The 26461-nt window shown below is 40.9% G+C and overlaps 1 protein-coding gene across 5 annotated transcripts in view; it reads right to left on the reverse strand.

Moving 5' to 3' along the window:
• Nucleotides 1-26461, reverse strand: part of PIP5K1B (phosphatidylinositol-4-phosphate 5-kinase type 1 beta) — a 554522-nt gene that overhangs the window by 454998 nt on the left and 73063 nt on the right. For all 5 annotated transcript variants that reach the window (XM_060409393.1, XM_060409390.1, XM_060409396.1 and 2 more), the window contains one exon: nucleotides 11716-11833. The gene's annotated coding sequence lies outside the window, so the exon portion shown is untranslated. The remainder of the gene's footprint in view (nucleotides 1-11715; nucleotides 11834-26461) is intronic.

Below are 26461 nucleotides of genomic sequence, written 5' to 3' on the forward strand. Positions count from 1 at the left end.
CAATGCTCTGAGCTGGCACACTCTTACTTCTGCTGTATTCTTTTGGCCAAAGCAAATGACAAGGCATTCCAGATCCAAGGAGTGAGAAACTAGACTCCACCTCTTCATAGGGCTCTGCTGCTGCTGCTGCTGCTGCTGCTGCTGCTAAGTCGCTTCAGTCATGTCCGACTCTGTGCGACCCCAAAGACGGCAGCCCACCAGGCTCCCCCATCCCTGGGATTCTCTAGGCAAGAATACTGGAGTGGGTTGCCATTCCCTTCTCCAATGCATGAAAGTGAAAAGTGAAAGTGAAGTCGCTCAGTCATGTCTGACTCTTAGCGACCCCATGGACTACAGCCCACCAGGCTCCTCCATCCATGGTATTTTCCAGGCAAGAGTACTGGAGTGGGGTGCCATTGCCTTCTCCTTATAGGGCTCTAACCTCTGTCAAAGGGTGTGGATATGGAGCCCACGAGTGGGGACCATCAATGCAATCAGTTTATCATAACAGAACTGAAGGAAAAGCTGAAGACTTAGTTCTCAGAAGGCCCAGGACCCAGGGATGCTTGGGAATTGCCTGTGATGGCAACTAGTGAGTGATCTGCTCAAGGTTTTCCTCTCAGGATGAAGGAATTCCAGCATTTTCAAGTCCTTGGGATCACCTGGAATCCCACCGTGGCCACCTACTTTGGCCATGGAGGACACAACGTCTGGACTGGCGCTTGTACCAGAAATGATGCTCCATGATTGGGTGGCTCTCTTCAGAGCGGAGCATGGGTGCGGCTTTCCGAGGAAGGGAACTGAGGCTGGTATCCACGCCAACCTGCTCTCTCGGCATCAAACCAGTGACAGGAGTAAGACAATACCCACACGTTGGATTTACAGAAGAGATTTTTCTGTTTGCATATATTTCTTAAGTTTCTCTAAGGAACATGTACTAGGTAATCAGTTCAGCTCAGTCGTGTCCAACTCTTTGGGAGCCCATGGACTGCAGCACTTCTACGTTATAAAAAAGGTTGCAAAAACACAAAGTTGTAGCAAGACAGGCACAGTAGGAAGGTACTTAGACTTCAGGTATTTTTGCCTCGGCTCTGCTCCTCCTCTCCTTCCTTCTACCCCCACTTCCCCTACATTCGTGAACACACAGACACACGCCCCTTCCGTCTCATTCCAAAAGGAAACTGTTTTGTTGAGAGAAGGAGAGATTGTCTCCAAAGTCATTTCCACTCAAGAATAATAGATGAATGCATACTTATAACTTACCAGCTAAATTATTTTATGTTATTTGACACTTTCTCTTGGTTCCAATATACTATATTTTAACTTTAACATGTTCTAAAAGCATGTGAGAGAGAAAGGTTTTCTTCAGTGTCCCGCTCTTTGATCCCCATTACCAGATGCAGATATGACATTCACCTGGAAGATCACAGAGGTTGAACAGGAGCTACCCTATCCCTGGCCAAGGCTCCAGATTCAGGCTTTACAGAAAGCAGTCTCTGCAGAAAGTATCCCTCCTCCCCCAGGTGGCACAGAGTTAAAGAATTTGCCTGCAATGCAGGAGATGCCAGAGAGGTGGGTTTGATCCTTGGGTTGGGAAGATCCTCTGGAGAAGAACATGGCGACCAGCTCCAGGATTCTTGCTTGGAGAATCCCAAGGACAGGAGAGCCTGGTGGGCTGCATCCATGCAGTCGCAGAGTCAGACACGACTGAGTGCCCAAGCACAGCACAGCACTCTCCACAGTGGGGGCTTAGTCACTAAGTCGTGTCCGACTCTTGCAACCCATGGACTGTAGCCTGCCAGGCTTCTCTGTCCATGAGATTCTCCAGGCAAGAATCCTGGAGTGGGTTGCTATTTCCTTCTCCAGGGAATCTGCCCAACCCAGTGATTGAACCCGGGTCTTCTGCATTACAGGCAGATTCTTTACCAACTGAGCTATGAGGGAAGTCCCACACACTAATGGGAGAGGGGAGAGAGAGAGGGAGGGAGAGGATGAACTTTGTCGTAGTACATGCATATAGAAGTCACTGACAAGTGGCTTTGACCTTGTTGGTTGGAATTAGTGTAGTCAAAAAACAAAAGAAACAAAACCCCCAGGACAGGGGTGTCCAGCCTCTGGGATCTAATGCCTGATGATCTGAAGTGGAGCTGATATAATAATAACAGAAATAAAGTGTATAATAAATGTAATAACATACTTGAATTATCCTGAAACCATCCCCAACCAGTTCATGGAAACACTGTCTTCCAGGAAACTGGTCCCTGGTGCCAGAAAGATTGCGGATCACTGCCCCATGACATCCAGTTAAAGTTCAGTTTCAGATAAACAAGAAATAACTTGTTAGTATAAGTATGTCCCTTCTTCAGGGAATATATTGAAGATATATATTGAAGATATTGTCACTTTGAATGGGGCAGATTTTAAATATGTATTCATTTTTAGCAGAAATTCAGTTACCATTTGCTAAATATGGCAATCCCAGTTAGAAGACATTTCCAATGTTATTTGTTCTTCCAAAACCATGCCACCCTCAGGCACAGAGAAAATATGCAACCCAAACCAGACTTTGGCTAAAACCCTAAAACTTCTGTTTTGAAGCATCTGAAAGAAATCATGAAGGAAAACATTTTATGGGAGAATATTCCTCATTTCCTGTGGTCATGACAGTCTGGAATAGGAATTAGAGTCTGGTTCTAAATTCAGGGAAAAAGTAATTATTTTCTTGTTTTTTATTTTTCGTTCACTAAAGTTCTACATATATATAGTACACACACACACACACACACACACACACACACACACACACACACACACGTCTTTTTTAAAACAGCAAAATTTACAGTTAACCATAAGCAGTACATGGGAAAGGCCAAATGAGATGTCTCCTCAGAAACTAAAACAGGGAAACAAGACTAACACTTCAACTCTGAGGGCTGAATTAATGAAATCCACGCATCATCTACTCAAAACCTTCCAGAACTGCCATATGACTGCCAGAAAACTTGCGACATTAGCAAATACATGAATGGAAGTTTTGATAAGAAAGAGGGTAATTAACTATGGAGCACAAGTGAGGCAGATTTGAAGAGGAAGGTCTTGGCAAATACCTGGCTGGGAGATGCCAGCTGGAGCAAGGGAAAGCTAAGGAGAGAAAGGGAAGAACTCAGAATTAGGAAAGACCTGATTCAAGGATCATTTGTATTTTCTTAATATGTTCAGCATAGTGAGAACTCTAGTTCCTTGAACATCCAATCTGCCTTGGGTACAAATAATGATGGTGCAGTAAGGTAGAAAATTATAGAGAAATGTACCCCAATGGTGGAATGTAGAATCCTCAAAACTCACTGAGGATTCATGTAAAGAAGGAATGGCAGATGTTCCCCCTCAGTCACTGTACCTTTGAACAGGATTCAGTGTCAGTTCAGTTCAGTTCAGTCGCTCAGTTGTGTCCAACTCTTTGCGACCCCATGAATCGCAGCACGCCAGGCCTCCCTGTCCATCACCAACTCCCGGAGTTCACTCAGACTCACGTCCATTGAGCCAGTGATGCCATCCAGCCATCTCATCCTCTGTAATCCCCTTCTCCTCCTGCCCCCAATCCCTCCCAGCATCAGGGTCTTTTCCAGTGAGTCAACTCTTCGCATGAGGTGGCCAAAGTTTTGGAGTTTCAGCTTTAGCATCATTCCTTCCAAAGAAATCCCAGGGCTGATCTCCTTCAGAATGGACTGGTTGGATCTCCTTACAGTCCAAGGGACCCTCAAGAGTCTTCTCTAACACCACAGTTCAAAAGCATCAATTCTTCAGCGCTCAGCTTTCTTCACAGTCCAATTCTCACATCCATACATGACCACAGGAAAAACCATAGCCTTGACTAGATGGACCTTTGTTGGCAAAATAATGTCTCAGCTTTTCAATATGCTATCTAAGTTGGTCATAACTTTTCTTCCAAGGAGTAAGCATCTTTTAATTTCATGGCTGCAGTCACCATCTGCAGGGATTTTGGATCCCCCCAAAATAAAGTCTGGCACTGTTTCCACTGTTTCTCCATCTATTTCCCATGAAGTGATGGGACTAGATGCCATGATCTTCGTTTTCTGAATATTGAGCTTTAAGCCAACTTTTTCACCCTCCTCTTTCACTTTCATCAAGAGGCTTTTTAGCTCCTCTTCACTTTCTGCCATAAGGGTGGTGTCATCTACATATCTGAGGTTATTGATATTTCTCCCAGCAATCTTGATTCCAGCTTGTGCTTCTTCCAGCCCAGCGTTTCTCATGGTGTACTCGGCATAGGATTCAGTGTAGCCACCACTTAATCTGTTTCTATCTATCTGGCACTAATGAGGTTGGTGTATTTTAGTCTTTATTGACAAGGAGGAAATGGCAGGCAGCCAGGTGTCCAGAGTACCAATCTATGAAAGGACAATTTCCTCTGTGTTTGCAACACATGGGATGCTTCAATGATAGAATTCTATTCTTCGGTGATGTTTCCTAAACAGAGCCCAGTGTAATTTTCAAATTTGCCAAGCAGATACACTCACACACCTCTTGTTTATATTCTTTCCTCTGACTATTCCAGTCTTGGAACCATGGAACCAAGGTCAAGTTACCTCATTTATATTTTGTTTACCAAATGCCTATGTATACATGTTACATGCCAGACATTGTTTTAAAATAATAACTAATTTATGCCTCCTTTTAAGTGAATGAGGGACCACTATAATCCCCATTTTACAGATGGGATAACTGAGGCACAGCGTGGTTAAGAAACCTGACCAAGTAAGTGACCGACTCAATACCCTGGACTACTTGCTGCATGCTCTCATCTTTGACAAATGCTGGTATAATTTGCACCTCTTGGCTGCACCAATGCTGATTCTCCTGATTCCTCTGGGAATAAATTTTCCTGGGTGGGAGAGGTGGGGATGGAGTTTCAAGGAAATGCATATTGCTAAGGAAGATGGGAAAGATAAAATATACCGTGGCCACTCTGTTAACTTTCAGTTCAGTTCAGTCGCTCAGTTGGGTCTGACTCTTTGCGACCCCATGAATTGCAGCACGCCAGGCCTCCCTGTCCATCACCAACTCCCGGAGTTCACTCAAACTCATGTCCATCGAGTCAGTGATGCCATCCAGCCATCTCATCCTCTGTAATCCCCTTCTCCTCCTGCCCCCAATCCCTCCCAGCATCAGAGTCTTTTCCAGTGAGTCAACTCTTCGCATGAGCTGGCCAAAGTACTGGAGTTTCAGCTTCAGCATCATTCCTTCCAAAGAAATCCCAGGGCTGATCTCCTTCAGAATGGACTGGTTGGATCTCCTTGCAGTCCAAGGGACTCTCAAGAGTCTTCTCCAACACCACAGTTCAAAAGCATCAATTCTTCAGCGCTCAGCTTTCTTCACAGTCCAACTCTCACATCCATACATGACCACAGGAAAAACCATAGCCTTGATTAGATGGACTTTAGTCGGCAAAGTAATATCTCTGCTTTTGAATATACTATCTAGGTTGGTCATAACTTTTCTTCCAAGGAGTAAGCATCTTTTAATTTCATGGCTGCAGTCACCATCTGCAGTGATTTTGGAGCCCCAAAAAATAAAGTCTGCCACTGTTTCCACTGTTTCCCCATCTATTTCCCATGAAGTGATGGGACCAGATGCATGGTTGAAATCGGTTGTCTCAAGGAACCTAGTGTTTGCCTTCCCAACATGAAGTTTAGCAGCTCCCATTTCAAAATTGGTTATGTAACTCCAGAGAGGAAAAAACCATGTTAGCAGCTGTCTTACCCCCTGAATTTCAGCATCTATGGATCTGAAATGTTCAGAAATGTTTTTGATTTGGCTGAAGCCAGAATTAAGTTCCTTCTCTAATGCTAAGAAAATTTCTCTCTGTGAAGGAGATATTATTATTGGTATGTGATAAGTAGGGTGACCATATAACTAATCCGACAAATTGCAATACTTTTAGGAGTAAAGAGGGCAGTGATAATAATTAAGCAAGGACAAGTTGGCATTAAAACCAAGACTCAACTTGGCATATAGACGATATCATGACAAGAATGATAAATGAAACTAAAACTAGCCTCTTTTCTCTGTGCATGTGTGTATCTGTTAATCCCATACTCCTAAATTATCCTTCCCCCTAGAACTAGCATCTTCAAGGTATGACAAAGGTTTTATGCTGGATAAGCCCAACTGGGATATTATGTAACATCTTTCTTATTCTTGTCCTGGGTTGGCATTTTGCAGGCAGATTCTTTACCATCTGAGCCACCAGGGAAGCCCATTGATAAGTCACCCAAGTCTTATAAGTGCTGTGAGAGCTCATGGTAGGATTCTGATAAGACCTGCATGGGAGCCCTGCAGACATGGTTGTCCATCACTGATGCAACTGCTTAATAGAACACCCCACAAAGTTAGGCCAAGTTAGCGGACAAAAACATGGACTAGGTAATTTTCAACAGATGACCAACTGCCACCTGAACATCCAAATGGATTTTTTTCTGAGCTCGCTTGATATGCTGTAGTTCAGTGGAGGGTGACAGGATGTCAAGGAGACTTGAAACCTTGCCAGCTGAATGACAGCTGAAGAAAATGGGAACATATAGCTTGGAGTAGGGAAACATGGGGGACCCCAGGAGTAGAATCAGATGACTGACTCACTGCCGTGTGCAAGAAGGGATAGGCTTATTCTGAGTTGCCCAGAGTGTGGTACAAACTCCAGGCAATCAGATTTTGGCTCAATTTAAGTGACTTGTCTTTTTGTTGTTGTTTTAATTTTGAGGGAAATGTTTTAATGATAACAATAGCATGTGCTCTTTGGAAAAAATTTAAACGAGAATGAAACCTACAAGGTGAAAATTTAAAAAGCCTTCCTCTTCCCACCTGTTCCCACTTCCCCCACCCAAACCCATTCCTCAGGAATATTCTAGATCTTTATCCTCCGGCATCCCTATCTGTGCACGTGCAAACACACCATCCACACATATACACATGCATACTATGTTGACATATGATTTTGTTCTATTTTTGTTTTATTCTTAAAAGTATAGCCATAAAATTGGCATATCTCAGGAGGTTAAGAAGGGCCCTCCTATGCAAATTTCAAAGATTTCTGAATGATGTGACCTAGGGATGCCTTGCTAAAGGATTGATAACCGTCAAACATGACTTTAACTCTTGACTATAAGGATTTGAAGTGTTCCGCAATTTTAGTTAGCCTGTTCTGACTTTTTTTTTTTTTTTTCATTAAAAGCTTTTAGTAGGTGCCTTGAAAAATAAGTCCATATTTTGCCCTGGCACATGTTCACTAGTGGTAAAGAACCCGCCTGCCAGTTCAGGAGATATGAGATGCAGGTTCTGAACCCTGGGTCGGGAAGATCCCCTGGAGAAGGGCATGGCAACCCACTCCAGTATTTGTGCCTGGATGATCCCATGGATAGGGGCGCCTGGCGGGCTACAGTCATAGGGTCTCACAAAGTCGAACACAACTAAAGCGACTTAGCATACATATTCCCAAGAGGAAAAAATGTTCAACTGATTTAAGAGGTTTGAAAATGGAGGGGGCCTCTAAGAGTTTTGGACACTGGCTACGTTTAAGCAGAGGGTGAATGACTACTTCATTGAGATGCTGTGAAAGAGATTAAAGCCACAGATGGGAAGGAAGGGATGCAGAGATTTGGACTGTGTGCCTTCCCAGATCTATTTCAACGTGCTGAGTCCCTGACTTCCTGCGCATGCTCCCCTGGGGGGTAGGAAAGATTCAGGAGGAGCTCTCTGAACAGGAGCATCCAAATGGCCCCGACCTCCCTTCCCCCACCAGGAACAGCCAGCGTACACAGCCGGGCTGCTTCCGGAGGCCGCCCACTGACACGTGGCTGGTGGACGGGAACGCCTGCGGGCAGCAATGCTTGTTCCAGCTGCTCTTGTACCTTGGGCGCTTTCATCTGGTACCTTGATTTAAAGGAAAGCAAATTCCTCTCTAAACACTGCAGGTTCTGAATTGATAGCAAATACTGTACATTCTTAAGGGCCTGGCAGGACAGGAAATTACTCCTTCACCTGTTTCCTATTTTGATATTTCATCAAGATGGAATTTAGTGGCTATGAAATATATTATTATTATAGTTGATCTTTAAAAAGAGACATTGGTTAGAATTTTCAGTATTTAGAATCCCCTTTATTCGTTCATGGGGTGGACAAATGTAAATATTTCTATTCTTTTTTACCTTAAAAAAATAACCCCGAGACACACTGCAAAAAAGTACATTGAACATCTGTATACGTACATTCACCAATTATTAACATTTTACCAGATCTTCTCTATCTCTGTCTATATAAATATACATATTAATATCATTGTCAGGAACTGCTATAGGTTGAATGTTTGTGCCCCCCTTGATCCATGTGTTGAAATTCTAACCCCCATTGTGATGGTTTTGGGGTGGGACCTTTGGGAGGTGATCAGGTCATAAAGGCAGAGCACCCAAGATTAGGAGTAGTGCCCTTACAAGAAGACCTAAAGAGACATTTCTCCAAAGAAGACATACAGATGGCCAAGAGGCACATGAAAAGATGCTCGGCATCATTAAGTATGATGCAAATCAAAACTACAATGAGATACCACTTCATACCAATCAGAAACAATAAATGCTAGAGAGGATGTGGAGAAAAGGGAATCTCTTGCACTGTTGGTGGGAATATAAATTAATACAGCCACTATGGAGAAGATCAAGGAGGTTTCTTTAAAAACAAAAAATAGAGTTGTCATATGATCTAGCCATCCCATTCCTGGGCGTATATAAGGAAAGGATGAAAGCTCTAATTTGAAAAGACACATGCACCCCAATGTTCATAGCAGCACTATTTACAATAGCCAAGACGTGGAAGCAGCTTAAGTGTCCCTCAACAGATGAATGAATAAAGAAGATGTATCTCTATCTGTATATGTACACATACACATATCTAGTGGAATACTACTCAAGTCATAGAAAAGGATGAAAGAATGACATCTGCAGCAACATGGATGGACCCACAGATCATCATACTAAGTGAAGGAAGTCAGACAAAGATAAATATCATATGATATCACTTATATATAGAATCTAAAAGAATGAGACAAATTAACTTATTTACAAAACAGAAGCAGACTCACAGACTTAAATAATGAACTTAATGGTTACTAGAGGGGAGGGTTGAGGGGAGGGATAGATTAGGAATTTGGAATTGATATGTACACACTACACTATACTTAAAATATATAACCAACAAGGACCTACTTTATAGCCCAGGGAACTCTGCTCAACATTCTGTAATAACCTAAATGGGAAAAGAACTTGAAAAAGAATACATATACATATGGTATAACTGATTCATCTTGCTGTACAACTGAAACTAACACAGCATTGTTAATCAACTATATTCTGATAAAAAACAAAAATTCAAAAAAAGAGTATTTACCAAAATTTTTTTAAAAGAGACCCCCCCACCCCCCGCCTACAAAGCTCCCTTGACCCTTTCCCCCTTTGAGGATACAAAGAGAATAGACAGTCTAGAAGAGGGCCCTCACTTGGACATGCACAATGATCTTGGACTTCTAGTCTCTAGAACTCTGAGAAATACTTTCTGTAGTTTATAAGTCATCCAGTCTGTTGTATTCTGTTACAGCAACCCATATGGACTAAGGCAGGCGGTATTTGAGCTGAGTTTTAGACATTGTGCTTCTTCTCACCTAAACATATGTGCAAGTGTTTGCTGAGAACAGGGCACAGTATAATGATCCAATTGAGGGCACTCTCCAATATAATACTATTATTGAACACAATCATATTCAAATTTGCCCATATTTCTAATATTGTTCGTCCTAGGAGTTCATTGGAAGGACTGATGCTAAAGCTGAAACTCCAATACTTTGGCCACTTTATGCAAACAGTTGATTCATTGGAAAAGACTCTGATGCTGGGAGGGATTGGGGGCAGGAGGAGAAGGGGACGACAGAGGATGAGATGGCTGGATGGCATCACCAACTTGATGGACATGAGCTTGAGTGAACTCTGTGAGTTGGTGATGGACAAGGAGGCCTGGTGTGCTGCAGTTCATGGGGTCACAAAGAGTCAGACACGACTGAGCAACTGAACTGAACTGAACATGCTCTTCGAATCTAGGATTGCATATGTACACTTAGTTGTCATGTTTCTTTAGTCTCTTTCAACTCAATGGTTCCTCAGCCTTTGTCTTTTATAATGCTGATATTCTTGAAGAGTACAGGCCAGTGGTTTTCTAGCATGTCTTTTGATTTAGGTTTATTTGGTGTTTCCTTTGGACAAGATTCAAACTATGTACCTGCTGTGTCCTTCTCAGTACATCACCTTAGGAGGCACTTGCTGTCTGTTTGCCCCATTATTGGTGACAGTGACTTTTGATCATGTGGTACCCAGATGATTTCTCCACTTTACAGAACCCTTTCCCTTTTCATAATCAGCAAATAATTGATGAGTATACACTGGCATTGTCACCCAGCACTTTTCACTCGAGATAATTTTTTCTCTTTGTTGTACTAAATAACCTATGGAGAGTTACTTTTAGGCTATGTAAATAGCTTGTTTACAAGCAAACTGGTTTTAGCATCCATTGATAATCCTTGCCTGAATCGATGACAATGGTGCATAGATGCTTCTGGAGAAAGGAATATTGTATTAATAATACCGAGGTTTCTTCCTTGCACCTTTCCCCATATTCCTCCTCTGACACCAGAAGGAATGCCCCAGGCAAACCATTTTGGCCATTATGGCTAAAAGTCCCTGACAGCACCTTCTCCCCACCATCCCAAAGTCTGAGCTCTGCCTGGAGGATGAGGCAGCCATGGTACAGCAACCGGAGCCTGAGGTTGAGAGGCAGATGAGCCGTGGCCTAGCATCTCTACCTGGAGAGTCCACAGCTTCCTCGAAATGAACACAGCCTAAACTGAACGCCTTTGTGAAGCCATGCCCTCAAACCTGTACTTCCCTCAGAGTTCCGATTTCAGTGAACATCACCACTATCTACCCAAGTTGCCCAAGCCCAAAATCTGGGCAGCACACTCTAGTTCTGACTCCTTGTGACTCCCCACATCTAATTAACAACCATCCTATGTGATGATACTTTCCAAACATCTCCAAGAACCATCCTCTTCTCTCCAGCCCTACGGTACCACCTGGTTCAGGCTACCACTATCTCTCACCTTCTCTTTTTCAACAGTCTCCTGACTGTCTCCTTAACTCCAAGATTATGTGAACCCAAATCCATTCATTTCACTTCATTCAGAGTCACCTTTCTGTGGTATCAATCTGATCGTGTCCCTCCCCACCCTCACCCCAGTACACCCTTTGGTAGCTCCTCATTCCTGTGAGGATCATTTAGCTAAAGTGAGAAGTCTCAACTCCCTACCATGGGATAAAATGACCGCAGCCTAGAGTTGGCCCATTTCACCAGTGACATTTTTCATCATGGAACCACTTCTTGACTTACTGACCTCGCTTCTGGCCAGACAGACCAAGACAGGCACAAAGTGGCATAACTGTACATGAAACATATTCTTGGAAAAGAAACACATGCAGCTCCTCAATGTGCACATGTAAAGCAACTTTCCCTCAAGAAATCATGGAAGCCGCTCTGACCTGGCCATTTCCAGGACTCTGACTTTAGAAAGTCGTCCCCCAGCGGTGGATCCTCCTCCTTACTTGAAGAGAGAGATTAAGTACTCACCAGGAGAGAGTTCCTTAAGTTTGCTCAACAGGGCGGGTGAGGCGATTGAAAGAGCGGCCACCAGAGGGCGCACCATGACCCTGCAACAGGCTTGAGGAGGGCTGGGTTCCACATTTATCTTGAAAGAAAAGATATTAGAAACATATTACATATATTTATTTATGCTTTCTGACTAACATATGCATCCCAAATCCCAGGGCAGCCACATGCTTTTATTTTTGTGCCGTATCCATGGTTTCAGGACAAACATGCCAAGAAAAACTTTTCCCATCACTGAACAGAAAAGGAAATATGAAAGCTTGGGCTGTTTTCTTCTTCCACAAGTCAGACCACCTTTTAAATAGTCTCTCCTTAGGCACTGAAGACACGTCTAAAACTAATTCACTAAAGAAATATCTAAAACTCTTTATAGCACATTACTCATAAATATTGGAAATTTCTCAACAATAATGAGGATCAGGCAAAATGACAATATTAATAAAATATGATTAACAGCTACTTCTTATTGAGTATTTACTGTTTCAGATATCATGCTAAGAGTTTGATATTCATTCTAACTAAATATAAATGTATGCAATTCACAGAATAAGCTTTAAATATAAGTATTATTCCTATTTTGCAAACAAGAAAACTGAGCCCCAGAGCACTTCAGTAATGTCTAAGATCACAGAATCGGAATTTAAATGGAAGTCTGTTAGATATCAAAGTCTGTGTTCCTACTCAATGAGCTCTGCGTCTTGGTGGCCTCTCCTCTTTCTCTTAAAATCCCACAGTCTTAGAGAGAACTAGATGGTGGAGGAGTAGGTGGATGTGGAGCACATCTCTCCATGGATACATCAGGAATACACCTTCAGATTCAGAAGTGCGTGCAGAACACCAGCTGAGAGTGGACAGGAGTACCCGACCAGCGGATAAGAATATATAGAACCACGCAAAACTCGGTAGGATGAAGGAATTATGGGGAAAGCAAGAGTGTTAGCAGGACTGGACTTGCCCTTGGTGGGTGGGGCCCCTGAAGCAGGGGTCCAATCCCCACCTCAGGGCAATTGTCTAAGTCAGAGGAGAAACATTTAAGGCTGAGAGTGAAACAGTTGATCTGTGGCAGTCTAAATGGAATGAGAAACAGATAGTCCTTGCCCCAGCCATGCATACCCTGGACATGGAATGCAGGTTCCCTGGAAGGTGCAGTGGCTGGGAGCTGGAGTTTAGGGATTGTGGAGCAATCCCAGGGCAAGGGCTGCTGATGACTGGAGAGAGACCGATCGAGGGGAGTTAAGGGAAGAGATTGAGGTGGGAAATTCCTGTGGAGGAAAGCTGGGCAGCAATGGAAGCAAAGCAGTACTGCTGAGTCACATGTAGGGGGTGGAGCCATCACTATAGCCTCTCTTTCCCCACATGCCAGCATCTGCAGCTGAACAATAGAGAGGCCTGCCCATCAAACGCCTGACACATTGAACTACAAAGCAGGACCCCACCCAGGGTGCCCCTTTAAGTGCCTGATGCGCCAGTATACAGAGTAGGACCCCAGCCAGGAGAGCCTCTCTATATGCCTGAAGTGCCAGGGAACAACAGAGAAGGACCCCAGGCAAGGGAGCCATCTAAGTGCCTGAACGGGCGGAGCTACAGAGAAAGACTGGCCAAAGAGGCATTCTGATTGACAGCTACAAGAGGCTTGAAAAAAGACTCTGATAAGGCCATAACTCCTGCGGTGGAGGCAGTCCCTGTTGCAGCATACTTGGCACTGCCAGGGTCCCTGCAAGCCAAGAAGCTGCGCCACCTTCACGCTCAACTCTCACTGTGGCAGAGCTGACACAGGCAAAAAAGAGTCTTGCATCTATGCACGCAGGGTCACTTTGGTCGTGTCTGACTCTTTGTGACCCTATAGACTGTGGCCTGCCAGGATTCTCAGGGAGGGGGGTTCTCTAGGCAAGAATACTGGAGCGTATTGGCCAATACTGGTTGCCACATCCTTCTAGAGCTCTAAATTTCCTGCTGCCCTAGCCACCAACTCCCCTGAATACCAGGTGCTGCCAGAACCCCTGCGACCCAAGCAGCTGCACCACCTCCACACCTGGCCCTCACAGGGGCAAACCCAAGTCCTCCAGGGCAGCCTCAGGAGGAAACCCCAATGGATGACCCACATGCCAGAGGTGGAAATAAAACCATAATTAAAACCCAGAGGCAGTGTGGCTAAGGAAGAAGACCCCAAACTTTCCCACCAGCTGTACAAGCTGCAGATTAAATCCACACAACCAACTAGGCAGACTCTGTGTCTATGGAATATATAAAAGTTCATTGAGAACTCCCACAAAAGAAAACACACTAATTCTGATAACTGTGGACATTGGAGGCAAGAACACAGAGAAGTAGGACCAGATTAGAATCTGAGCTGCCCCACAGCAGGTCCCGAGATCAGCACAGTGTTGGAGGGCATCCTAGGGAGGTGAGGTGGACTGTGACTCCCAGCGCTGGAAAGGACTCTGACAGCAGTGAAACAAGAAAGACATTTATTCTTCTTCCATTTTGACTTGTTCTATAGATTTTTTTTTGGACTTTTTTTTCTTTTTCTTTTTCCTTTTTCATCCTCCTCTGTTGTAGTTGTCGATTCTACTGGCACTGTGAAATCTAATTAAGCTTTTGAGCTTTTACTTTTTTCTCAGTCACATTTTTTATTGTTATAAACCTCTGACTTTACATTGGGCTCTTGCAGTTCTGTGGAGTTTTCCCTTTTTTTCCTCTCTTTTTTTAATTTTAACTTTTAATTTTTTAAACCTATTATTTTTTCTACATTTATTCCTTTGTTTGCCTTTCCTACTGTTCTTTTCCCCTTGCAGTTAATCTTTAATGTATACAAATCTTCTTTATCTACCTCTAACTCTGCATATCTATTCTTTATTTCTTTTCCTTCTCTCCTTTCCTCTCCACATATTTGTTAGTTTTATTTTCATTGCTTTATTCCCTAATTGGCACCTTGCTTTAGTTTTGTTTTCCAGTTTGTGCTTTAGTTAGTTTTGTTCTGATAGACATAATATTTGGTTTCCTTTGTTTGCTGGGTCAATCTATTGCACTTTACTTTTGTTGGACGATTTTGATTTTGCTTATAGGAGTATATGTATATGTGTATATTCAGTCACACTTTTTACTGTTGCTATAAACCTCTGCCTCTATGTTGGGCTTTTGCAGTTCTGTGGTGTTTACCTTTTTTTTCTCTCTTCTTCCATTTTTTTTCTTTTCTCTTTCTTATAATTTTATTTTTTTAACCTATCATATTTTTTCAACATTTATTTCTTTGTTTGCCTTTCCTACTGTTCTTTTCCCCTTGCAGTTAATCTTTAATGTATATAAATCTTCTTCATCTACCTCTATTTAACTTTGCATATCTGTTCTTTTTTTCCTTTCCTCTCAATGTACTTGTTAGTTTTGTTTTCATTGTTTTATTCCCCATTTGGCACCTTGCTTTAGTTTTTTGTTTCCCAGGTTGTGCTTTAGTTAGTTTTGTCCTTAACTGGTAAATATAATTTTTTATTTTCTTTGTTCACTGGGTCAATCTACTACTGTACTTTATTTTTGTTGGACTGTTTTGATCTTGCTCATGGGTGTATATGTATATGTATACATTACATTATTTTAATTATTATTTACCATTTGTCTGGGGTTTATCTTTGGTTTCTCATTTTTGGATATTTGTTTTAATCTCACTTAATGCCATAACAAACTATGATGGAATCTTTGTTCCTGACCAGAGATCAAGCCCTGAGCCTTTGGAGTGGGAGCACTGACTCCAAGGCCCTAGACTACCAGAGAACTAACCCTAGGGAGTATCAGATAGAATTCACACAAAGGAAACCACTTGAATACAAGACCCAGCATCACCCAGTCAACAGCAGAAAGGATTATCACCTCACTCAGCCTTGCCCATCAGAAGAATAACAAACAAACAAACAAAACCTCAAAACTCAGCACAAATCTCACCCCATACAAAGCTTACACAAACCACTGGACCAAACTTAGGAGGGCAGAAACCAAAAGAAAGAATTCAACCTTGAAGCCTGGGAAAAGGAGACCTCAAACAATAAGTTAAAAAAAATAATAATATAAGAGGCAGAGAAATACTACACAAATGAAGGAACAAACTAGAAACACTGAAGTCGAAATAAATGAAGAGGAAATAGGCAAATTACCTGAAAAAGAATTCAGAATAATCATAGTAAAGATGATCAGAAACCTTGACAACAAAATGGAGAAAATGCAAGAATCAATTAACAAAAGACCTAGAAGAATCAAAGAATAAACATACAGAGACAAACAACACAATTACTAAAATTAAGAATTCTCTAGAAGGAATCAATAGCAGAATATCTGAAGCAGAATGAATCAGTGAGCTGGAAGATAAAATGGTGGAAATAACTTCTGAAGAACAGAATAAAGTAAAAAGCATGAAAAGAACTGAAGATAGTCTCAGAGATCTCTGGGACCATATCAAACACAACAACATTTGAATTATAGGGGTCCCAGAAGAAGAGGGAAAAAAAAAGTGTGTGAGAAAATTTTAAAGAGATTATAGTTGAAAATTTCCCCAACATGGGAATGGAAATAGTCAATCAAGTCCAAGAGGCACAAAGAGTCCCATACAGGATAAACCCAAGGAGAAACACACCAAGACACATAATAATCAAACTGACAAAGACTAAACACGAAGAAAGAAGATTAAAAGCAGCAAGGGGGCAGCAACAAGTAACATGCAAGGGAAGCACCATATGCTTAACAGCCAATCTTTCAGCAGAAACTCTGCAGGCCAGAAGGGAAGGGCAGGATATAGTTAAAGTACTGAAAGGGAAAAATCTACAACCAAGATTACTGTACCCAGTAAGAATCTCATTCAAAACTGATGTAGAAATAAAAAGCTTTTCTTTTTATTTAATTTAAAGTAAAAGTTAAGAGCATTCAGGACCACCAAACCAGCTTTATGACAAATGTTTAAGAGATTTACATAGTTGAGAAATACAAGAGAAGAAAAAAGATCTACAAAATCAACCCCAAACAATTATAAAAAATGGCAATAGGAATATATATATCAATAATTATTTTAAATGTAAATGGATTAAATGCTCCAACTAAAAGACACAGACTGGCTGAATGGATACAGAAACAAGACCCATATATATACTGTCTACAAGAAACCCACTTCAGACCTAAAGACACATATAGACTGAAAGTGAGAGGATGGAAAAATATATTCCATGCAAATGGGAAGCAAAAGAGAGCTGGAGTAGCAATCTTCATATCAGACAAAATAGACCTCAAAATAAAGTATATTACAAGAAATAAGGAAGGACACTACATAATGATGAAGAAATCAATTCAAGAGGAAGACATAACAATTGTCAATATCTATGCACCCAACATAGGAGCACCTCAATACATAAGACAAACACTAACAGACATAAAAGGAGAAATTGACAGTAACACAATAATAGTAGGAGACCTTACCACCCAATCACACCAGTGGACAGATCATCAAAACAGAAAATTAATGAGCAAACATAGTCTTAAATGATAAATTTGATGAGATGGATCTCACTGATATCTTCAGGACATTCCATCCAAATGCAAAAGAATAAACCTTTTCTCAGGTACACATAGAACATTCCCTAGGATAGACCACATCTTGGGTCACAAATCAAACCTCAGTAAATTTAAGACAATTGAAATTATATCCAATGTTCTCCAACCAGAACACTATGAGACTAAATATCAATTACAGGGAAAAAACTAAGAAACACAAACACATGGAGATTAAATAACACATTTCTGAATAACCAACAGGTTACTGAAGAAATCAAAAGGGAAATCAAAAAATTTTCTAGAAATAAATGACAATGAAAACACAACTCAAAGCCTATGGGATGCAGCAAAAGCAGTTCTAAGAGGGAAGTTTATAGCAATAGAATCCTATGTCAAGAAACAAGATAAATGTCAATAGACAACCTAACTTTACACCTAAAACAACTGGAAAAAGAAGAACAAAAAAACCCCCAAAATTAGTAGAAGGAAAGAAATCATAATGATCCAGGCAGAGATAAATGAAGAAGAAATGAAAGAAAAAATAGTAAATATTAATAAAACTAAAAGCTGGTTCTTTGAGAAGATAAACAAAATTGACAAGCCTTTAGCCATACTTATCAAGAATTAGATGAAAATGTTTGCAACAGACAATGCAGAAATACAAAGTATTATGAGACCATCATGAACAATGATATGGCAATAAAATGGAAAACCGTGAAGAAATGGACCCATTCTTAGAAAAGTTCAGTCTTCAGGAAGAAATAGAAATTATGAACAACCCAATTATAAGCACTGAAATTGAAGCTGTGATTTAAAAAATCTCCCCCAAAACAAAAGCTCAGGACCAGATGGCTTCACAGGAGAATTCTATCAAACATTTAGAAAAGAGCTAATGCCTATCCTTCTAAAACTCTTTCAAAAATTGCAGAGGAAGGAACATTTCCAAACTCATTCTACAAGGCCACCATCACCCTGATACCAAAACCAGACAAAGAACACAAAAAAAGAAAACTACAGGCCAGTATCATTGATAAACATAGATGCAAAAATCCTCAAAAAAATTTTAGCAAACAGAATTCAGCAACACATCAAAAAGCTCATACACCATGATCAAGTTGGTTTGATTCCAGGAATGCAAGGATTCTTCAATATATACAAATCAATCAATGTGATACACCATATCAACAAATTAAGATAAAAACCATATGATCATCTCAACAGATGCAGAAAAGGCCTTTGACAAAATTCAGCAGCCATTTATGATTAAAATTCTTCAAAAAATGGGCATAGAAGGAACCTACCTCAACATAGTAAAGGCTGTATGTGATAAGCCTACAGCAAACATTATTCTTTCAGTGAAAAACTGAAAGCATTCCCCCTAAGATCAAGAACAAGACTAGCGTGTCCACTTTCACCACTATTATTCAACATAGTTCTGGAAGTCCTAGCTACAGCAATCAGAGAAGAAAAAGAAATAAAAGGAATCTAGATTGGAAAAGAAGAGTAAAGCTCTCACTGTTTGCAGATAACTTGATACTGTACATAGAAAACCCTAAAGATATTATCAGAAAATTACTAGAGCTAATCAGTGAATTTAGCAAAGTTGCAGGATACAAAATCAATACACAGAAATCACTTGCATTTCTATATACTAACAATAAAAAATAAGAAATAGAAATTAAGGAATCAATCCCATTCACCATTGCAACAAAAATAATTAAATATCTAGGAATAAACTTACCTAAAGAGACAAAAAAAAAAACTGTATACAGAAAATTATGACACTAATGAAAGAAATCAAAGATGACATAAACAGATGGAGAGATATTCCATGTTCCTGGGTAGGAAGAATCAATTCTGTGAAAATGACTATACTACCAAACACAATCTACAGATTCAATGCGATCCCTATCCAATGGCATTTTTCACAGAACTAGAATAAAAAATTTCACATTTCATATGGAAACACAAAAGACCCCAAATAGCCAAAGCAGTCTTGAGAAAAAAGAATGGAGTTGGAGGAATCAACCTTCCTGACTTCAGATTATACTACAAAGCTACAGTCATCAAGACAGTATCATATTGGCATAAAAACATAAATATAGACCAATGGAACAAGATAGAAAGCCCAGAAATAAACCCATGCACCTATAGGTACTTATTTCTGACAAAGGAGGCCAGAATATACAATGGGGCAAAGACAGCCTCTTCAATAAACAGTTTTGGGAAAACTGGACAGCTACATATAAAAGAATGAAATTAGAACACTTCCTAACATCATACACAAAGATAAACTCAAAATGGATTCAAGACCTAAATGTAAGACCAGAAACTATAAAACTCTTAGAGGAAAACATAGGCAGAACACTCGATGACATAAATCAAAGCAAGATCCTCTATGACCCACCTCCTAGAGTAGTGGAAATAAAAACAAAAGTAAACAAGTGGGACCTGATTAAAGTTAAAAGCTTTTGCACAGCAAAAGAAACTATAAGCAAGGTGAAAAGACAACCCTCAGAATGGGAGAAAATAATAGCAAATGAAATAACTGACAAATGATTAATTTCCAAAAGCAGCTCATACAACTCAACACCAGAAAAACAAACAACCCAATCAAAAAGTGGGAAAAAGACCTAAACAGACATTTCTCCAAACAAGATATACAGATGGCTAACAAAGACATGAAAAGTTGCTCAACATCACTCATTATTGGAGAAATACAAATCAAAAATACAATGAGATATCACCTCACACAAGTCAGAATGGCCATCATGAAAAAGTCTACAAAAAATAAATGCTGGAGAGGGTGTGGAGAAAAGGGAATGCTCCTGCACTGTTGGTGGGAATGTAAATTGATACAGCAACTATGGAAGACAGTATGGAGATTCCTTAAAAAGCTAGGCATATACCCTGAGCAAACCAAAATTGAAAAAGACACATGTATCCCATTGTTCATTGCAGCACTATTTGCAATAGCTAGAACACTGAAGCAACCTAGATGTCCATCGACAGATGAATGGATAAAGAAGTTGTGGTGCATATACACAATGGAATATTACTCAGCCATAAAAAGGAACATATTTGAGTAAGTTCTGATGAGGTGGATGAACCTAGAACCTATTATACAGAGTGAAGTGTGTCAGAAAGAGAAAGATAAATACTGTATCCTAACACATATATACGGAACTAGAAAAACAGTACTGAATAATTTATTTATCGGGCAGCAATGGAGAAACAGACATAGAGAATAGACTTATGGACATGGGAAGAGGGGAGAAGAGGGTGAGATGTATGGAAAGAGCAACATGGAAACTTATATTACCATATGCAAAATAGACAGTCAACGAGAATTTGCTGTATGGCTCAGGAAACTCAAACAGGGGCTCTGTATCAATCTAGAGGGATAGGATGGGATGGGAGATGGAAGGGAGATTCAAAAGGGGAGGGAATATGTGTATACCTATGGTTGATTCATGTTGAGGCCTGACAGAAAACAACAAAATTCTGTAAAGCAATTATTCTTCAATAAAAACATAAATTAAAAAAAAAATCCCATGGTCTCCATTTCAGGACCTTCCCTCTTTCCTTTCTTCATGAGTACACTTACAAGACCAGGTATGACTGCAGCAGACATCTACTGTACTCTAGATCCAAACTGCCCCACTGTTCCCTGGACCTTCCCTTCTACTCCCAATCAAAAGTAGACTGCCTTGTGTCTCATTCCCGCAGGGCCACTGTTTCATGCCTAAGTATGTTTTGTGCCTGGTAGTCAGCCAGTCAGCAAATATTATTGAACTTCTTGTGCCAGACCAGTATGGTTCCCACACATGGGGCTCAGTAAATGCCTGTTGGATGGATGGATGGATGGATGAATACTAACACACAGTTAGTGACAAAAGATGAAGTTTCAGGTAGAGGACGGAAGATGAGTTCTGGAATAAACAAGACTGCAATTCTGGCTCTTTCATTTGAGTGGTTCTTAAGTACTAAGTATTAGCCAAATATTTCTGTGTATGTTCATTTCAGGCACTTGGTAGTTCTATCCCACACTGCTTAGGTGTTTCCAAATTCCCAGAAGACATTAGTCTTTGAGATTTGGGAGTAAGAGACCAGGACTTTCAGGCATTCTCAGGAATTCTGAAATCATGAATTATTCCATATTTTTCATGACATTCAATTTATATGTATCTAAATAATAATAGGTAGCCATAATAATTAACATCAAATCATTTTCCCAAGATAGGATTATACTGCAAGAGGTTTTCTGTAAAAAAAATAATAATAATAAAAGCATGGTTTATTATTGTTATGGATCAATCTCTTGTGACAAGATGATGTATTTCAATAACAGGCACCAATAATCTCTTCTTTATATAGACATTTGATAATAAAAATACTAAAAGAAGGAGAGAGTAGCATAAGATAAGTATCCAAGAAAATTATTATAAAAATGGAATATAAGCCAGTACATATTTCTATAAGGTATTATTATTAAAATGAAAATTTAGAACACACCAAACATTGTCTAACCAATTTTCCTTTATGCCTTGACAGTTGCCCAGTTGTTAGGAGAGCATCCAAAAGCAATTCAAGTCAAATGCTAGAGTACATATTACATAAGTTCATTTTCTTTTCTACTGATGAAAATTTAAAATTATTTGTCTCTTCTGCTTGCCCTGGTTTTGCTTTTGCTGTTGAAATTGATATTGCTTTTGCTAATTCAGATTTCTGTTCATTTTCTGATTTCCTATTGGAGCGTTCCACAACAATTGTTGCATCATCTGCTCTTTGCATTTCTTTCGGCTAAAGTATTTATAAAGAATTGTAGCCTAGAGGGAATATTCAACCACTGGAAAACACCAGTGAATGTTACTGTTGTTGTTTAGTCGCTAAGTCATTGTCCGACTCTTTTGAGACACCATGGACTGGGGCCAGCCAGGCTCCTCTGTTCATGGGATTTCCCAGGTAAGAATACTGGAGCGGGGATGACATTTTCTCCTTAAGGGGATCTTCCCCACCCAGGGATTTAACTTGTGTCTCCTGCTCTGGAAGGCAGGTTCTTTACTGCTGAGCCACCAGGGACTATGTCCAAACAACATCACACTCAGATCTAGCAAAGTTAATAGCACTAAAGAGGAACATGCGCGGAATGTTTACAAAGCGTACTTCTTAGAACACCACTCAAAGGATTCTTATGAAGTACATGAAGCACAAAATTCATTGATATTTGTTTGAAAGAATGGCTCACCCAGCAGCAAGGGCCATGAACACACACTTAAAACATACCAACAGGTGCCAGCAAGGCTGCCTGATCCGATGACCTTGGCTTCTGGGGTGTTCCTCTTCCTGTTCCTGGAAAAATCAACCCTAACCTTTGATTCTGCACAAGAGCATTTCTTGGTCTTGCTTTCAACTTGACATGAGTGAATCCCTTGAACCAGTTGATTCTTCACGGTTTAACGCTTTTAGAAGAATCATAATTTTTCACATTCTCCCCATTTCTTCATTGAGTTTTACTGGGACTTGGGATTTGGAAAAACATATACATTTCTAGAAAAATACCCAGAAGGCATTTCACCATGAAAATAGTACCGCTGCCTTTAAAAGTGAGGGCTAGCATGTGCAGGCTTTCATGGATGGAACATGTTACTTCCAGGCAGAAACAGAATCATGATGAGATTCGCCACGTTCCTTCTGCTGCACTAACCATGGAAACACATGTTGAATTAGAACCTCCAGAACCAGGGTCTCTGAGTGACTAAGATAAGCAGAGCCCACTGACACTCATGTGATATCCATGGGAAACTTTGGTGAGATTTGTGCTGGTCACTACAGCATAAGCAAAACCTACAGTGACATCTCTCATATCCCTGGTGGCACAGATGGTAAAGCATCTGCCTGTAATGCAGGAGACCCGGGTTCGATCCCTGGGTTGGGAAGATCTCCTGGAGAAGGAAATGGCAACCCACTCCAGTACTCTTGCCTGGAGAATCCCATGGATGGAGGAGCCTGGTAGGCTACAGTCCATGGGGTCACAAAGAGTCGGACACAACTGAGCAAGTGCTTTGCCTTTTGCCTTTTCTGAATCTTAGTTCCCTTATATAAAAAGAGAAGTTTCTACTTCAGGGCTTTATTTTTGGTTTTGGTAAGGACTAAATAAGATAAGTACATGGAAAGCACCTAATACAAAGTCTCATGTATGGTAGATTCTCAACATATGGTTTCTGTGCAAAGGCACAAAAATAATATCCTAGGAATAGCTCACATAAAAAAAATTGAAGTCCAAGTGGCATCAGACTTCCAAGGAGCAATGCCTTCAAAATTAGGAAAGTCTTTACCCAGACAAACTATCAAGTATGGATAAGGGTAGAATACAGGTCATGTGCATGATATATTTGGCAGCCTATGGGCCCTTCCACAGAAGGTACTCCATCCAAATGAGTGAGTTATTCAATCCAAGAAGAATACACAGGGTTAGGAAACAGAGCAATCCAACCTGAGATCAAGGGAATCTGTTGACAGGGCCTTGGAGCAGGAGGGCAGGGCTGTGGGGGAGCCCTGCCCAGGAACAATATTAAACTGGTAGGAGACTTACTGTGTTTGGAAAACAGTGCCAGAGGGCAGCAAGTTTGAGAATTAATGACAGTACCTGGATAACTGAGGACACACAAAAATATAAGGCAAGGGAATTCCCTAGTGGTCCAGTGGTTAAGACTCTGTGCTTCCCACTGCAGGGGGCTGAGGGTTTGTTTGATCCCTGGCTGGGCAATTAAGATCCAGCATGCCTTGTGGTATGATCAAAAAATGTCTTTAATTCAAAAAAATAAAAATATAAGGCAATTGTTAACTCTAAGATTGAGAAAATGTTGAAAAAAGGAAATCATAATTATTACTTGACTTGGCAGGCAAGATTATATTGACATGGTTGCAACAATTTTTTCTGTTGATGACTGATCTAATCAGAAAGTTTAAAGTAACTGCCAGACATGGTGGAACAGGGGAGGAAAAATCAGGGAAGTGTTAAATCTGCATCCTGCAAATTGGGAAATCAGTAGATGATGCCTGAATTTGGTAAACCAAGAAATCAGTATTAGCAGATTATTTAAAAACATGGAGGCATGTGCTGGATGAAGTACATGAGAGATTTGGAAGTGGTTTCTTCTGAGGAGCTGTATTCAAGGATGGAGACTACTGTGGGCAACAGCTGCAAGCAAGTCTACCTGACCAGATGGTTTTGGTCTCTGGGGTGTGTCTCTGTTCTGGTTCCTGGAAATATCAACCTTGACCTTTGACATCAGCACTTTAACAGCAACCTTAACATCAGCACTTCTGGGTTTTTTCTTTCAACTGGACATGAGTAAATCCTTTGAACCAATAACATCTCTATATTGATTTTATGGTTTCTGTTTCCAGTTACAATTGGGTAGTGCTGTTTGACTATTTCAGAGCAGTATGTGTCCATATTTTAAAGATTACATTACTATTTAAAAACTAATGAATATTAATATCAACATGAAGCCCTGAGTTCCAGTCCTGGATCAACCACACCAGCAAGTTTTGTGACTTGGATTAAGCCCCCTGGGGGTCCCCTCTCAGTTTCCCCATTTGTAGGTGGGAGGTTTGAACTTGTTATCTACAATCCTTAAAATCTCAAATATGCTGTCATCAAAACATGAATTTGTAGAATACCTTGCAAAACCTCTAAAAAAAAAAGTCACTCCTTATTTTCACAAGCACAGTTCTTTTTCATAGATAAAATACTAAAACACAACAAAACATTTTAGGTTAAAAAAAAAAGAAAGAAGTACAAAGACTCTGAGACTCTGACATACTGGCCCTGTTTTGTCATGGATCATGTTTAATAGCCTAACAAGCTTTGTAAAAGATCCATTTTCAGTCTATGCAATATAGATAAATAAATATGACCTTGAGAGTTCTCATTTTCACATGCCACATTTTTCCCCTCAGGACAGTTTCAACAGTTATTGAACCAGAATTTAGTGTCCAGATAAGCCACTAAAAATAATCTTCCCCCGCTTGGAGAGATCCCTGAGTGCTTCTTGCAGGCGTAAGATGTCTTGGGTGGAACTAATGAAGCAGATGGTTCAGAAATTTTCACTGGAGAGAATTTCTTCTCCACCTCCCCTCAGGCTCCCATGGACTGGTTCCCTTGCTGTGCTAAGCTCCTGAACAAGGAGCAGCAGAAAGCTCAACATTTCCAAAGGAAAGATAAATTGAAGTCAGCTACTCCCAGACAGAGGATTCACCCCAGTGTCTGCCTCCCACTCCTTTTTCTTTACTCCCTCTCTGCTCCTTTCCTTCCAGCCGCCCACAACATCCTTCACAGAGAGGTAAGGTTCTGGTGATATGAACTTACTTTCTCCCTTTGTCCCTCGGGCACAATTTGTTCTTTTCCAGAGTCAGAGCTCACTTCACCAGCACCAGGTGGTCTGGCTGTGAGCAGGTGAAGTGAGCTGGGTATAATTTAAAAAAAAATTTTTTTGAGGGGGAGGGGCAACAGTAATCCCCTGTTATAAGCCTCCACTAAAACTTGGATTCAGAGAAGTGAATCTGACAGCTCCAGACTCCCGGCCGTGGGGTCCTCGATTAATTTCCAAGCTCCAAGTCCAAGGTGAGGGAGAGAGGGATCTCTTGGGCAAACATCAGAGGTACGTTCACACTCAGCTGCTTCTCCCCCAGCTTCTCCACTTGGTTTTATGGACATGAGGTCTGTCACACCCTGCATATGCCAGCTCACTGAGTGCCTTAGCTGTGTCCCCATTTACAGGTGATGAAACTGAGGCACAGGAAGGGGAAGCAGTTTGCCCAAATTTTCATAGCCAAGGGTTGGTGGAGTCAGATAGGAACTGCTGTACTTTGTCACTCAGTCGTGTCCGACTCTTTGTGACCCCATCAATTATAGCCTGCCAGGCTCTTCTGTCCATGGGGATTCTCCAGGCAAGAATACTGGAGAAGGTTGCCATTTCCTCCTCCAGGGGATCTTCCCACCCCAGGGATTGAACCCAGGTCTTCCACATTGCAAGTGGATTTTTTACCATCTGAGCCACCAGGGAATTCCATGAATACTGGAGTGGGTAGCTTATCCCTCCTCCAGGGGATCTTCCTGACCCAGGAATCAAACTGGAGTCTCCTGCATTGCAGGCAGATTCTTTACGAACTG

Source organism: Ovis aries, chromosome 2 (assembly GCF_016772045.2).
Source record: "Ovis aries strain OAR_USU_Benz2616 breed Rambouillet chromosome 2, ARS-UI_Ramb_v3.0, whole genome shotgun sequence".
Lineage (NCBI taxonomy): Eukaryota > Metazoa > Chordata > Mammalia > Artiodactyla > Bovidae > Ovis > Ovis aries.